Source organism: Castor canadensis, chromosome 11, assembly GCF_047511655.1.
Source record: "Castor canadensis chromosome 11, mCasCan1.hap1v2, whole genome shotgun sequence".
In the NCBI taxonomy this organism is placed as follows: domain Eukaryota; kingdom Metazoa; phylum Chordata; class Mammalia; order Rodentia; family Castoridae; genus Castor; species Castor canadensis.
This window is the reverse complement of record NC_133396.1, coordinates 100,767,094-100,777,701: the sequence shown is the minus strand read 5'-3', so window position 1 is coordinate 100,777,701 and position 10,608 is coordinate 100,767,094. Positions and strand designations below refer to the sequence as shown.

The window sequence follows — 10,608 nt, the reverse complement described above, 5'->3', positions numbered from 1 at the left end:
TTAATTTTACTAATTTTTCACAAGTTTTTTCTATCATATATTTAAGATATGTGAAGAAAAACTCCATGATACAGTTGGAAGACATAATTCAATTTAAATTTATGCTTATTGTATTTCCAGTGTGCACCAATAGCAAATATGGGATTGAATCAATGTATTATATTCTTTTATAGATATGTTTATTTATTGTGTCACTTAAAAACCTTGACACAATCACATTTTCATGACTAGAAACAATAAACTATTCAAGCAGGATTATATACTCCCTTCACTATATATGTTCAGAAAAGAGGGAAATTGTTTTAGGTGAAGAAAGAACAATGTTACAGAATATTTGAGGGTCTCCTGGATAAAAATTTTCCCCTTGGGTAAATTTTTCAAAGTGTGTGTGAGTGGTATAAATTCTGACTCTATAAATATCTACAAATGTCTTCATAAAGTAGTAACTTAGTTAGCTGGGGATACATCTTTTTTCTAGATTTTAGATTTACAAACAAAAAATATATACCAGCCTGATTCTTATTTTTTATTTTTATTTTATTTTATTTTTTGGTTGGACAGGAGTTTGAAGTCAGGGCCTCACACTTGCTAGGCAGGTTCTCTACCACATGCGCCACTCCACCAGCTGATTCTTATTCTTTAATCTATTACCTGGAAATATTTAGTTTTTTTTTAAATCTGGGAGTTCAGGACTTTACCAGGATGTGTTCTGATATGTTTTCTCTACATATCCTACCTGGCATCTGGTTTACTTTCAATCTGATGATCCAAGTGTTTCTTTGCCAAAGGAAAATTTTCTTCTATTTCCTCGGTTATCACGCTTTTCTAGCCTCTAAACCATCTGAATCTAGCCAGGCACTGGTGGTTCACGCCTGTAATCTTAGCTATTTGGGAGACTGAGACTGGATCACTATTCAAGGCCAGCCTGGGCAAATACCTTGTGAGACTCCCCATCTCCAAAATAATGAGAAAAATGGATTGGAGGTATATCTTAAGCAGTACAATGCCTGCTTTGCAAGTGCAGAGCCCTGAGTTCAAACCCCAGTCCCACATTGCTGAATTAGCATCTCACAATTTTGTATTTTTGCTTTGCATTGAATTCTTTATGGACACTCTACAGAATGCCTTCCAAGCATGGGCTTCAAGTATGTCCATAATGCTTATTTGTTTGAGTTTTAAATTAAATTTAAATGCTTTTATTTCCAAGTCTTTTCTTAGTTTTCTGTTGAACCTGATTCTTGACTCATGAATATAATATCTTTGATTTCCATGTTGGAGAATTCTTTACATTACAGAAAATGTAGATGAGAAAACAAAACATAAGGTTGAAACCCTGTGAGAAGCAACTGTGGTTGGAAGAAAAGGAAACAAAGAAAGAATTATTAAAGAAGAAGGGGAAAACGGAAATCCAAATAAGGAAAGGTTTAAATAAGAGAGAAATGTCAAAACATTTTTAATTCTGCAAATAATCAAAATGGAAATAACAGAATGTTTGCAATTTTTATAGTATTAAGCAAAAGTTAGGTTCTGCATAAGCAATGAGCCCAAAACCAAATAGTATAAAAAGGACTCCAAAAATTTACCTGTGTGGCCATTTCTTAGAAGTTGACAATAAACCTGTCAGGAGGAAAGTGAAATGAGGAAATCACAATTCAGAAGAGAACCAAGGGAAAATTATAAGATGCAATATGATTCAAGTAGATGAAGGCATGTGAGGAAATACAGAGTATTCTGCCCTACTCTGCCATTGTCTCACCCCCAATTAGCTTTCTTAACTATTTTAAGTCATGGTTTCTTCAGCTATAAAATAAAGATAGCCAGAATAGTGCCTTAAGTTTGTTTTGAAGGTTAAATGAGAATGTCTGAAAACACTTAGAAAGGTGCTTGCTTGGCACATTGTAAGTTTTTAATAAATGTTAGCTTATAATATTACTATCACTAATAAATGAACAAGCCGTTTGATCATTAATGATCTGGAAAACTGCCCACCAGAAGGAAAATGATGGTAAAAGATCAGGCACTGAGCAGTAAGAGAGACAAGATTATCATTTATTGGATGCATAAGTTTGTTTCCAGGACTATGTTAAACAATTTCATGGGAGAAATAGTTGAAGGAATTGGGATTGATTAGTTTGGAAAAGAGAAAACCTGTCAAGGGCGCTGGGATTAGGCGGCAGGTAGGACCATGTGATAATTGTGCCCAGGTATTAGGAATGTTACAGTTTGGAGTTGAGGTGTCTCCATAAGTGACAATGAATGCTGCTCCAGGAAGCTGATTTCAGTTTCACAGGAGGATTTTCTCCCTAACTCTAGTCACCTCACAATAGGTAGAAGAGTTCAAGCCAAGACTGGATAGACCTTTAACAGGAGTGTTATTGTGGGAATTTCTTATTGTGTGGATGAATTCTGAATTCCCCAAACAAAATTGTTTACTTGTTTCCTTCTTATGAAGTATGTGCCAAGCTACGAGCTTAGAGACCGCTTACCTGATAGGCCCCAAAACACCAACAGCAACAGCATGTGGGCAACTCAACGTGATAAATATCAGTGGAGGGAAGGAAAAAAAAATGCAACAATTTTGATCTTCTCCTCATGCAAGCTGTATTGAAGGAAATGAATTTTTTTTATATCAACACATGACTCTGTTTTAGAGGCATGAAAAACAAAAAAGCTTGTGTTTTTACCTGATGATCAGAAAGACATGGAACAACATCCAAGGTTGACAGTCTCTCCAGTTACTTGAAGAAAACTGTAAGGAGAACAGCAAGCCCCCGGCATGTGCAAGCACACACATATACACACATGCACATGTACACAAAGAAAGAAGGGGAAGGAGGTTAAGATGGCAGACTAATAGCATTCACTCATTTCTAGCATCTTCAGGGAAGTGACCAGGAACAGTCAGAGAACAGGTAATTTTTGAGGTGGGTGGGGGCAGAACACACTGAAGTTTTAGTTGCAAAAAGACAGAACCATATTTTTTAAAGGATGGTGGTCAAAGAAAAGAATAGTGGAGGCTTTGGCAAGCTGAACAAAGGGACCCTCTGGCGGGCAGTGGGCAGAGAGCTCAGCCTGGCTGAAGCACATGTAGCTGTACAGGGCAGGGACTGAGGTAAAAGGAAGGAAAAGCAAAGCCCCAGAAAACACACTCTGGGTTTCAGCTGTCATAAGAGTCTTATTTTAAAAAATAAAAAAGAACTGAGAAAGTATTGGAATGGAGAAAGAGAAAAAGACTTCTGAGAGTGGTCTGGGTAGAAGTGGCATAGCAAAGTGAGGGAACAGAGACAAAAGACTCAGAAAATACAATTAACACTGGACCCAACCAAGGAGATTTGCATTCTAGTCAGGCAGGGGTTCTGGAGACTTCAGAGCATATAAGCATAGGGAAGATTCTCATTTCTCCCCAGCATTCAGTTGCACTGCAGAGGTGGGAACATTGCGAAGGAACCCTGAGACTAAACAGTAGAAGGATTGATGCTGAGGGTCAAAAAATCCCTGCACCATCCTGTCTCAGAGAGTCACAGCAAGGTTGGACAATTGTCCATTGAGAACTGACTGGGAAATCTGTCCTAGCTGCTGAGGAAGAACTGAATAAGAGACATGGAGGGTTTCGTATGGAGCCAAATTACTTGGACTCATGGAGGGGAGCGGAAGCCAATCCTTCCTGAACAAAGTTCCAGGAGGGAAAAACAACAGAGGATAAACTCATAGTGCACAGCAGTGTACCGCTAGCCTATCACCAGATACTTGAAGGCTCCAGACACTAGGCTACCAGCAGAAATCTTATAGTGTGCTCCACCTAGTCCTAAGAAGTAATAACTGCCATGGAATGCAACCTCTGGTTACCAAGGGAAGTAGGAAGCCAAACTAAATTCAAAGACAATATGAATAAACAGCTGAATGAAATAAGGAGTGCAATGCAAGATATGGAAAAAGAATTCAATAAAGACATAGAAATTCTGAAAAAAAATTTAAGTTGAAATTTTGGCAATAAAAACCTCAATAAATCAAGTAAAAAATGCAGGAGACTGGATCAACTAGAAGATAGAATATCAGAGCTTGAAGACAAGGTAGGTGAGCTAGAGTCTTCAGAAAAAATAAAGAAAAACAAAAATTAAAAAGTGTGAACAGAACATATATGGGACACTATTAAAAGACTGAACCTATGAATCATTATTTCTCTCCTTCTATTTGTTTTGGGATTTACTTGTCCTTGTTTTTCTAGGAGTTTGAGATGTATCATTAGGTCATTGATTTGGGATCTTTCAGTCTTTTTAATATATGCACTCATGGCTATAAACTTTCCTCTCAAGACTGCCTTAGCTGTGTCCCATAGTGAACCTATGAATCATGAGCACAGAAGAGGTATAAACTAAAGGCATAAAAAACATATTCAAAAAAATAATAGCAGAAAAATTCCCAAATTTTGGGAAAAAGATGGCCTTTTAGGCACAGGAGACTTTTAGAAGACTAAGCAAGGAAGACTAGAAAAGATCCTTCCACATGATATTATAGATAAAACATTAAGTATACTAAATGAAGAAAGAATATTCAAAGTTGCAAGGGAAGTGCCAAGTCACAAATAAATGTAAACTATCAGAATACTTTCAATAGAAAGTCTAAAAACAATGAGGACATATAATGATTTACTTCAAGAAAACAATTGCTAATCGACATTACTGTATTCAGCAAAACTACCCTTCATAATTAAATGAGAAATAAAAATCTTCCATGATAAACCAAACTAAAAAAAAATTATGATCATTAATCCAGTACTGCAAAAGAAACTTAAAGGAATCCTACATGCAGATGAGGAAAATAAACAGAACCACAAGAATATGGGAAATACTGAATCCTGCTAGAAGGGTAGATAAGCAACTGAGGATAAGGAAAAAAGCCAACATTATAAAAACAACAAAGTGGTAGGAATTACTATATACCTTTCTATAATAGCTCTGAATATTAATAGTCTCATTTATCCAATTAAAAGACACAGACTGGCAGCTTGGTTTAAATAAAAAGAAGACCCAACTGTTTGTAGCTTATAAGAAATGCACCTCAATGGCAAAGACAAACACAGGTTCAAAGTAAAAGAATGGAAAAAGATTTTTTTTGTGTGTGTCCCAGCTTTATTGGCATTTCAGGGGAAGTTTTTAGAAAGTCTTTTATAAATTTGTCAAGACAATATTGGGTTTTCTACTACTTTTATAATGCTGTCAAGGCAGTATTGAGGGTTTTTTTTAATCAATTATATCTTATGACGCTCCTTTTATGACATATTTTAGCTTTTTGGTTTTGCCCTTGTCTATTTTAGATCAGTCCTTTATTTTTTTATTGTTTTATTATTCATATGTGCACACAAGGCTTAGGTCATTTCTCCCCCCTGCCCCCACCCCCTTCCCTTACCACCCACTCCGCCCCCTCCCTCTCAATACCCAGCAGAAACTATTTTGCCCTTATTTCTAATTTTGTTGTAGAGAGAGTATAAGCAATAATGGAAAGGAACAAGTGTTTTTGCTGGTTGAGATAAGGATAGCTATACAGGGAGTTGACTCACATTTATTTCCTGGGCATGTATGTTACCTTCTAGGTTAATTCTGGAAAAAGATTTTCTAAGTAAATGGGTTACAAAGTAAGCAGAAGTGGTTATACTCATAACTGACCAAGGAACTTCAAATCAAAATTAGAAGGAAAAAAGGTTACTTCAAATTGATAAAGAGACCAATTCATCAAGTGGATTGTAAACACTGAATGTTGGCATACCCAATTTCATAACACAAACACTACTGGACATTAAAGCCCAGTTAGACCCCCAAACTATAATGGTGGCATACTTCAGTACCCCACTCTTACCAATAAGTAGGCCATCCAAACAAAAAAAAATCAAGAAAGAAATTTCAGAATTAATTGACACTACAGATCAGATGGATTTAACAGACATCTGCAAAATATTCCACCCAACACTCCTAGAATGCACATTCTTCTTTGCCGTCCATGGAACTATCTTCAAAACAGATTATATTCTAGGACATTAAGCAAGTCTTAACAAATACAAGAACACTGAAATAACTTGTTTACATTTATTAGAACATAATGGAACAAAACTAGAAATGAACAGCAAGAGAAACTACAGAAAATGTATAAGCACATGGAGTTTGAGCAACACACTTTTGAATAGTCTGTGGGTTACTGAAGAAATTAGGAGTGGAAAAAAGTTCCTAGAAGCAAATGAAAATGAAAACACAATATACCAGAGTCTATGGTACAAAATGAAAATGATTCTAAGAGGGAGGTTGATAGTTATAAACATTTACATTTAAAAAAATCAGAGAGAGCTCAAATAAATAACTTAATGATGTACCTCAACATATTAGAAAAATAAAAACAAGCCAACCTTAAAATTAGTAGAAGAAAAGAAATAATAAGATTAGAGCTTAAATTAATGAATGGAAACTAAAAGAACAATACAAAGGATCAATGAAACTAATAGTTTGTTCTTTGAAAAATAGGCAATATTGACAAACCCTTAGCCCAGCTAGCCAAAAGAAAGAAATAAAAGACCCAAATTTATAAAATTAGAGGTAAGAAAGGTGATATTATGATGGATACCATTTGAATACAGGGACCATTACAGAATATTTTGAAAATTTATGTTCTTATAAATTGGAAAATCTGGAAGAAATGGATAAATTTTTAGACATATATGACCTACTGAAACTGACCCCAGAAGATACAAATAAGTTAAACAAATCAATAATGAACAATGAGATTGAAATATTAACAACAACAAATCATAACAGAAAAGCCCAGGACCAGATGGATTCACTGCTGAATTCCACCAGACTGTTAAAGAATTACACCAATGCTCCTCAAACTATTCCACAAAATATAAAGGGAAGGAGTGCTTCCAAATTCATTCCATGAAGCCAGTATTACCTGATATCAAAAACAGATAAAAACGCAACAAAAAAAGAAAATTGTTTGATGACCATAGACTTAAAAATCCTCAGTAAAATACTTGCAAACCAAGTTCAACAACACATTAAAAAGATCTTACATCATGATCAGGTTGGATTCATTCTAGGGATACAAGGATGGTTCAACATATGTAAATCAATAGATGTATACACCATATAAACAGAAGCAAGGACAAAAATCACACAACCATCTCAACAGATGAAAAAAAAAGCCTTAGAAAAAATACACTTCTTTTCATAATAAAAGCCCTAAAGAAACTAGGAATAGAAAGCTCATACTTCAACATAGTAAAGGCTGAATGTGGCAGACCTATAGCCAACATTTCACTGAATGGGGAAACTGAAAGCATTTCCTCTGAAATCAGGAATGATATGTCCCACTACCCACTCTTATTCAATATGGTGCTTGAATTCTTAGAGCAATAAGGTAGGAGTAAAAAATAAAGGGACAGATACCAGTAGGAATGGAAGAAGTCAAACTATTCCTGTTTGCAGATGACATGATCCTATTTTTCAAAGGCCCTGAGAACTCCACCAGGAAACTCATAGATCTGATAAACACTTTCAGCAAAATAATAGGGTACAAAATCAGCCTACAAAAAAAAACAGTAGCTTTTCTATCTACAAATAATGAACTCACTGAAAAAGAAGTCAGCAATCCCATTCCTCAAAGGGAAAAAAAAGGTACCTAGCCCTCCTTTTAGGAGTTCATCTAGACTTCCATAATCTGGTGAAGGGTTTGATCTGTCAGCTTGTAAAGTCCAGCTAGGGTTGGGATGCAGCTATTCTCACACCAAAGTTAAATTTAATGTGAACCGCACACAAGGGAGGGGTGAGGATAGGTAAGACACCTAAAAAACTAGCTAGCATTTGTTGCCCTTAATGCAGAGAAACTAAAGCAGATACCTTAAAGCAACTGAGGCCAATAGGAAAAGGGGACCAGGAACTAGAGAAAAGGTTAGATTAAAAAGAATTAACCTAGAAGGTAACACCCATGCACAGGAAATCAATGTGAGTCAATGCCCTGTATAGCTATCCTTATCTCAACCAGCAAAACCCCTTGTTCCTTCCTATTATTGCTTATACTCTCTCTACAACAAAATTAGAGATAAGGGCAAAATAGTTTCTGCTGGGTATTGAGGGGGGGAGCGGGAGGGGGTGGAGTGGGTGGTAAGGGAGGGGGTGGGGGCAGGGGGGAGAAATAAACCAAGCCTTGTATGCACATATGAATAATAAAAGAAAAATGAAAAAAAAAATTTAATGTGAACCAAGCAGACAACATGCTCTTCTAGTCCATTAGCTCCTGGACCAGCTGAATAAAGACATCAAAATGCCTTCTCTGTGCATGTCAGGTAAGGTGCAGGAGCCATGCCTGGCAGTGAAGTCTTTGACCTATAGTTTAGCTAATGTTGCATTGAGATCAGGGCTGACAGTTATTATGGGTAGAACCATGTGGGCTGGAGTTAAGTCCCCTGGTGCTTACCGCAGGCTGTATTCTTATACTCTCTGTAAAAAAAGAGGAGGAAAAGTAAACCTACTCCATATAGGAGTAGGAGTAAACCTACTCAATCCAAGCTCTGCACCTGTCTGTATTGTGAATGGGGAGAGACAAGGTGGGAACTAAACATAAACTTAACCAAAGATGTTAAAGACCTCCACAGTGAAAACTATAAAGCACTGAAGAAAGAAATTGCAGAAGACACTTGGAAATAGGTAGATTTCCTGTGTTCATGGATCAGCAGAATCAGTCTTGCTAAAATGATTACACTATCAAAAGTGATATACATATCAATGTAATCCCCATCAAAATTCAATGACAATCTTAACAGAAATAGAAAAAAATCAAAAAAAGAAAAATCATAAACACCTTGATAACCACAAAAGACTTAGCATAACCAAAGCAATCTTCAGCAAAAAGAGAAATCCTGGAGGTATCACAATACCTGACTTCAAACTATACTCTAGAGCATAGTAACAAAAACACTGTGATACTGACACTAAAATTGACACATAGACCAAAGGAACAGAAGATTCAGACATAAGCCCAAGAAGCTTCTGCCATATGATTTTTGACAAAAACTCACATTAGAGAAAAGATACCCTTTTTAAACAAGTGGTGCTGGGAAAACTGGATATCCACATGTAGAAGACTGAAATAGATCCCTATCTCACACCCTGTGTAAAAATCAACTCAGAATGGATCAAAGTCCTTAGTGTAAAAGCAAGTTACTTTGAAACTACTAGAGGAAAGCATAGGGGACACACTTGAAGATATAGTCATAAGCTAGGACTTTGTAACTAGGATTCCAATAGCTCAAGAAATAAGAGCAAGAAATGACAAATGGGTTTACATTAAATTAAAAAGCTTCTCCAAAATAAAAGAAACAATCAACAGAATGAAGAGACAGCCTACACAATGGGAGAATGTCTTTCCCAGATGTTCATCTGACAGAGGATTAATATCCAGAATGTATAAAGAATTCAAAAAATTAAACACCTGCTAGGCACAGTGGCTCAAGCCTATAATCCTAGCTATGTGGGAAATGAAGATCAGGAGGATTGTGGTTCAAAGCCAGCCAGGGTAAAAAGTTTGTGAGTTCATCTCAACCAATGGCTAGGCTTAGTGGTATATTCCTGCTAGGCAGGGACAAATAGGGGGTTGTGGTCTAGGCTGGCCCAGGCATAAAAGCAGAATCCTATTTGAAAAATAACTAAAAAAAAAAGAAAAGAAAAAGGGCTGTGGCTAAAATAGTAGAGCACCTGCCTAGCAAGCATGAGTCCCAAGTTCAACCTCTAGTATTCCTAGTATTCCCCAAAAATTAAAACACCAAAGTAATAAATAACCTAATCAATAAATGAGCAAATGAATGGAACACAGACATCAAATGAAGAATACAAATGGCCAATAAATGCATCAAAAAATGTTCAACATCCATAGCCATCAGCAAAATGTAAATCAAAATTACATTTAGATCACACCTCACTTAAGTCATCAAGAAGACAAATAACAACAAATGCTGGTGAGGATGCAAGAAAAAAGGAACCTCAATACATTGTTGATGGAAATGTAAATTAGTGCAGCCACTATAGAAATCAGCATGAAGGTCCCTCAAAAAATTAAAAAAAAGAATTTCCATAGTATCCACCCATACCACATCTAGGCATACACTCCAAAGAATCAAAGTCAGCTTACCATAGAGATACTTGTCCACCAATATTGTTATTCATAACAGCCAAATTATAGAATCAGCTTAGGTGCCCATCAATGGATGAATGGATAAAGAAAATGTGTATATACACAATGGAGTTTTTCTCAGACATTAAGAATGAAATTATGTTGTTTGTTGGAAAAATGGATGAAAGTAGAGATCATCATGATAAGTGAAGTAAGTCAGTCCCTTAGAGACAAGTATTGCATGTTTTCTCTCATTTATGGAAGTTGGGTTGGGGGGGACCAATATCATGAAGATAGAGTGGAGTGGTTGCTAGGAGGTGGAAGGGAAAGGGAAAACGGGGAGAGGTGAGGGATGTAGGAGAGAAAAATGGATGGGTGAATATCATCAAAGTACATTGTGTGCATGTATGTAAATGTCATAATGAAGTACCTTACTATGTGCAACTAATAGACACC

General features: G+C 36.3%; 1 pseudogene; it reads left to right on the top strand.

Annotated features, from left to right (window-relative positions):
• Positions 1-8,444: 8,444 nt before the first annotated feature.
• Positions 8,445-8,589, top strand: LOC141414505 (small nucleolar RNA SNORA51; annotated as a pseudogene).
• Positions 8,590-10,608: the final 2,019 nt, after the last annotated feature.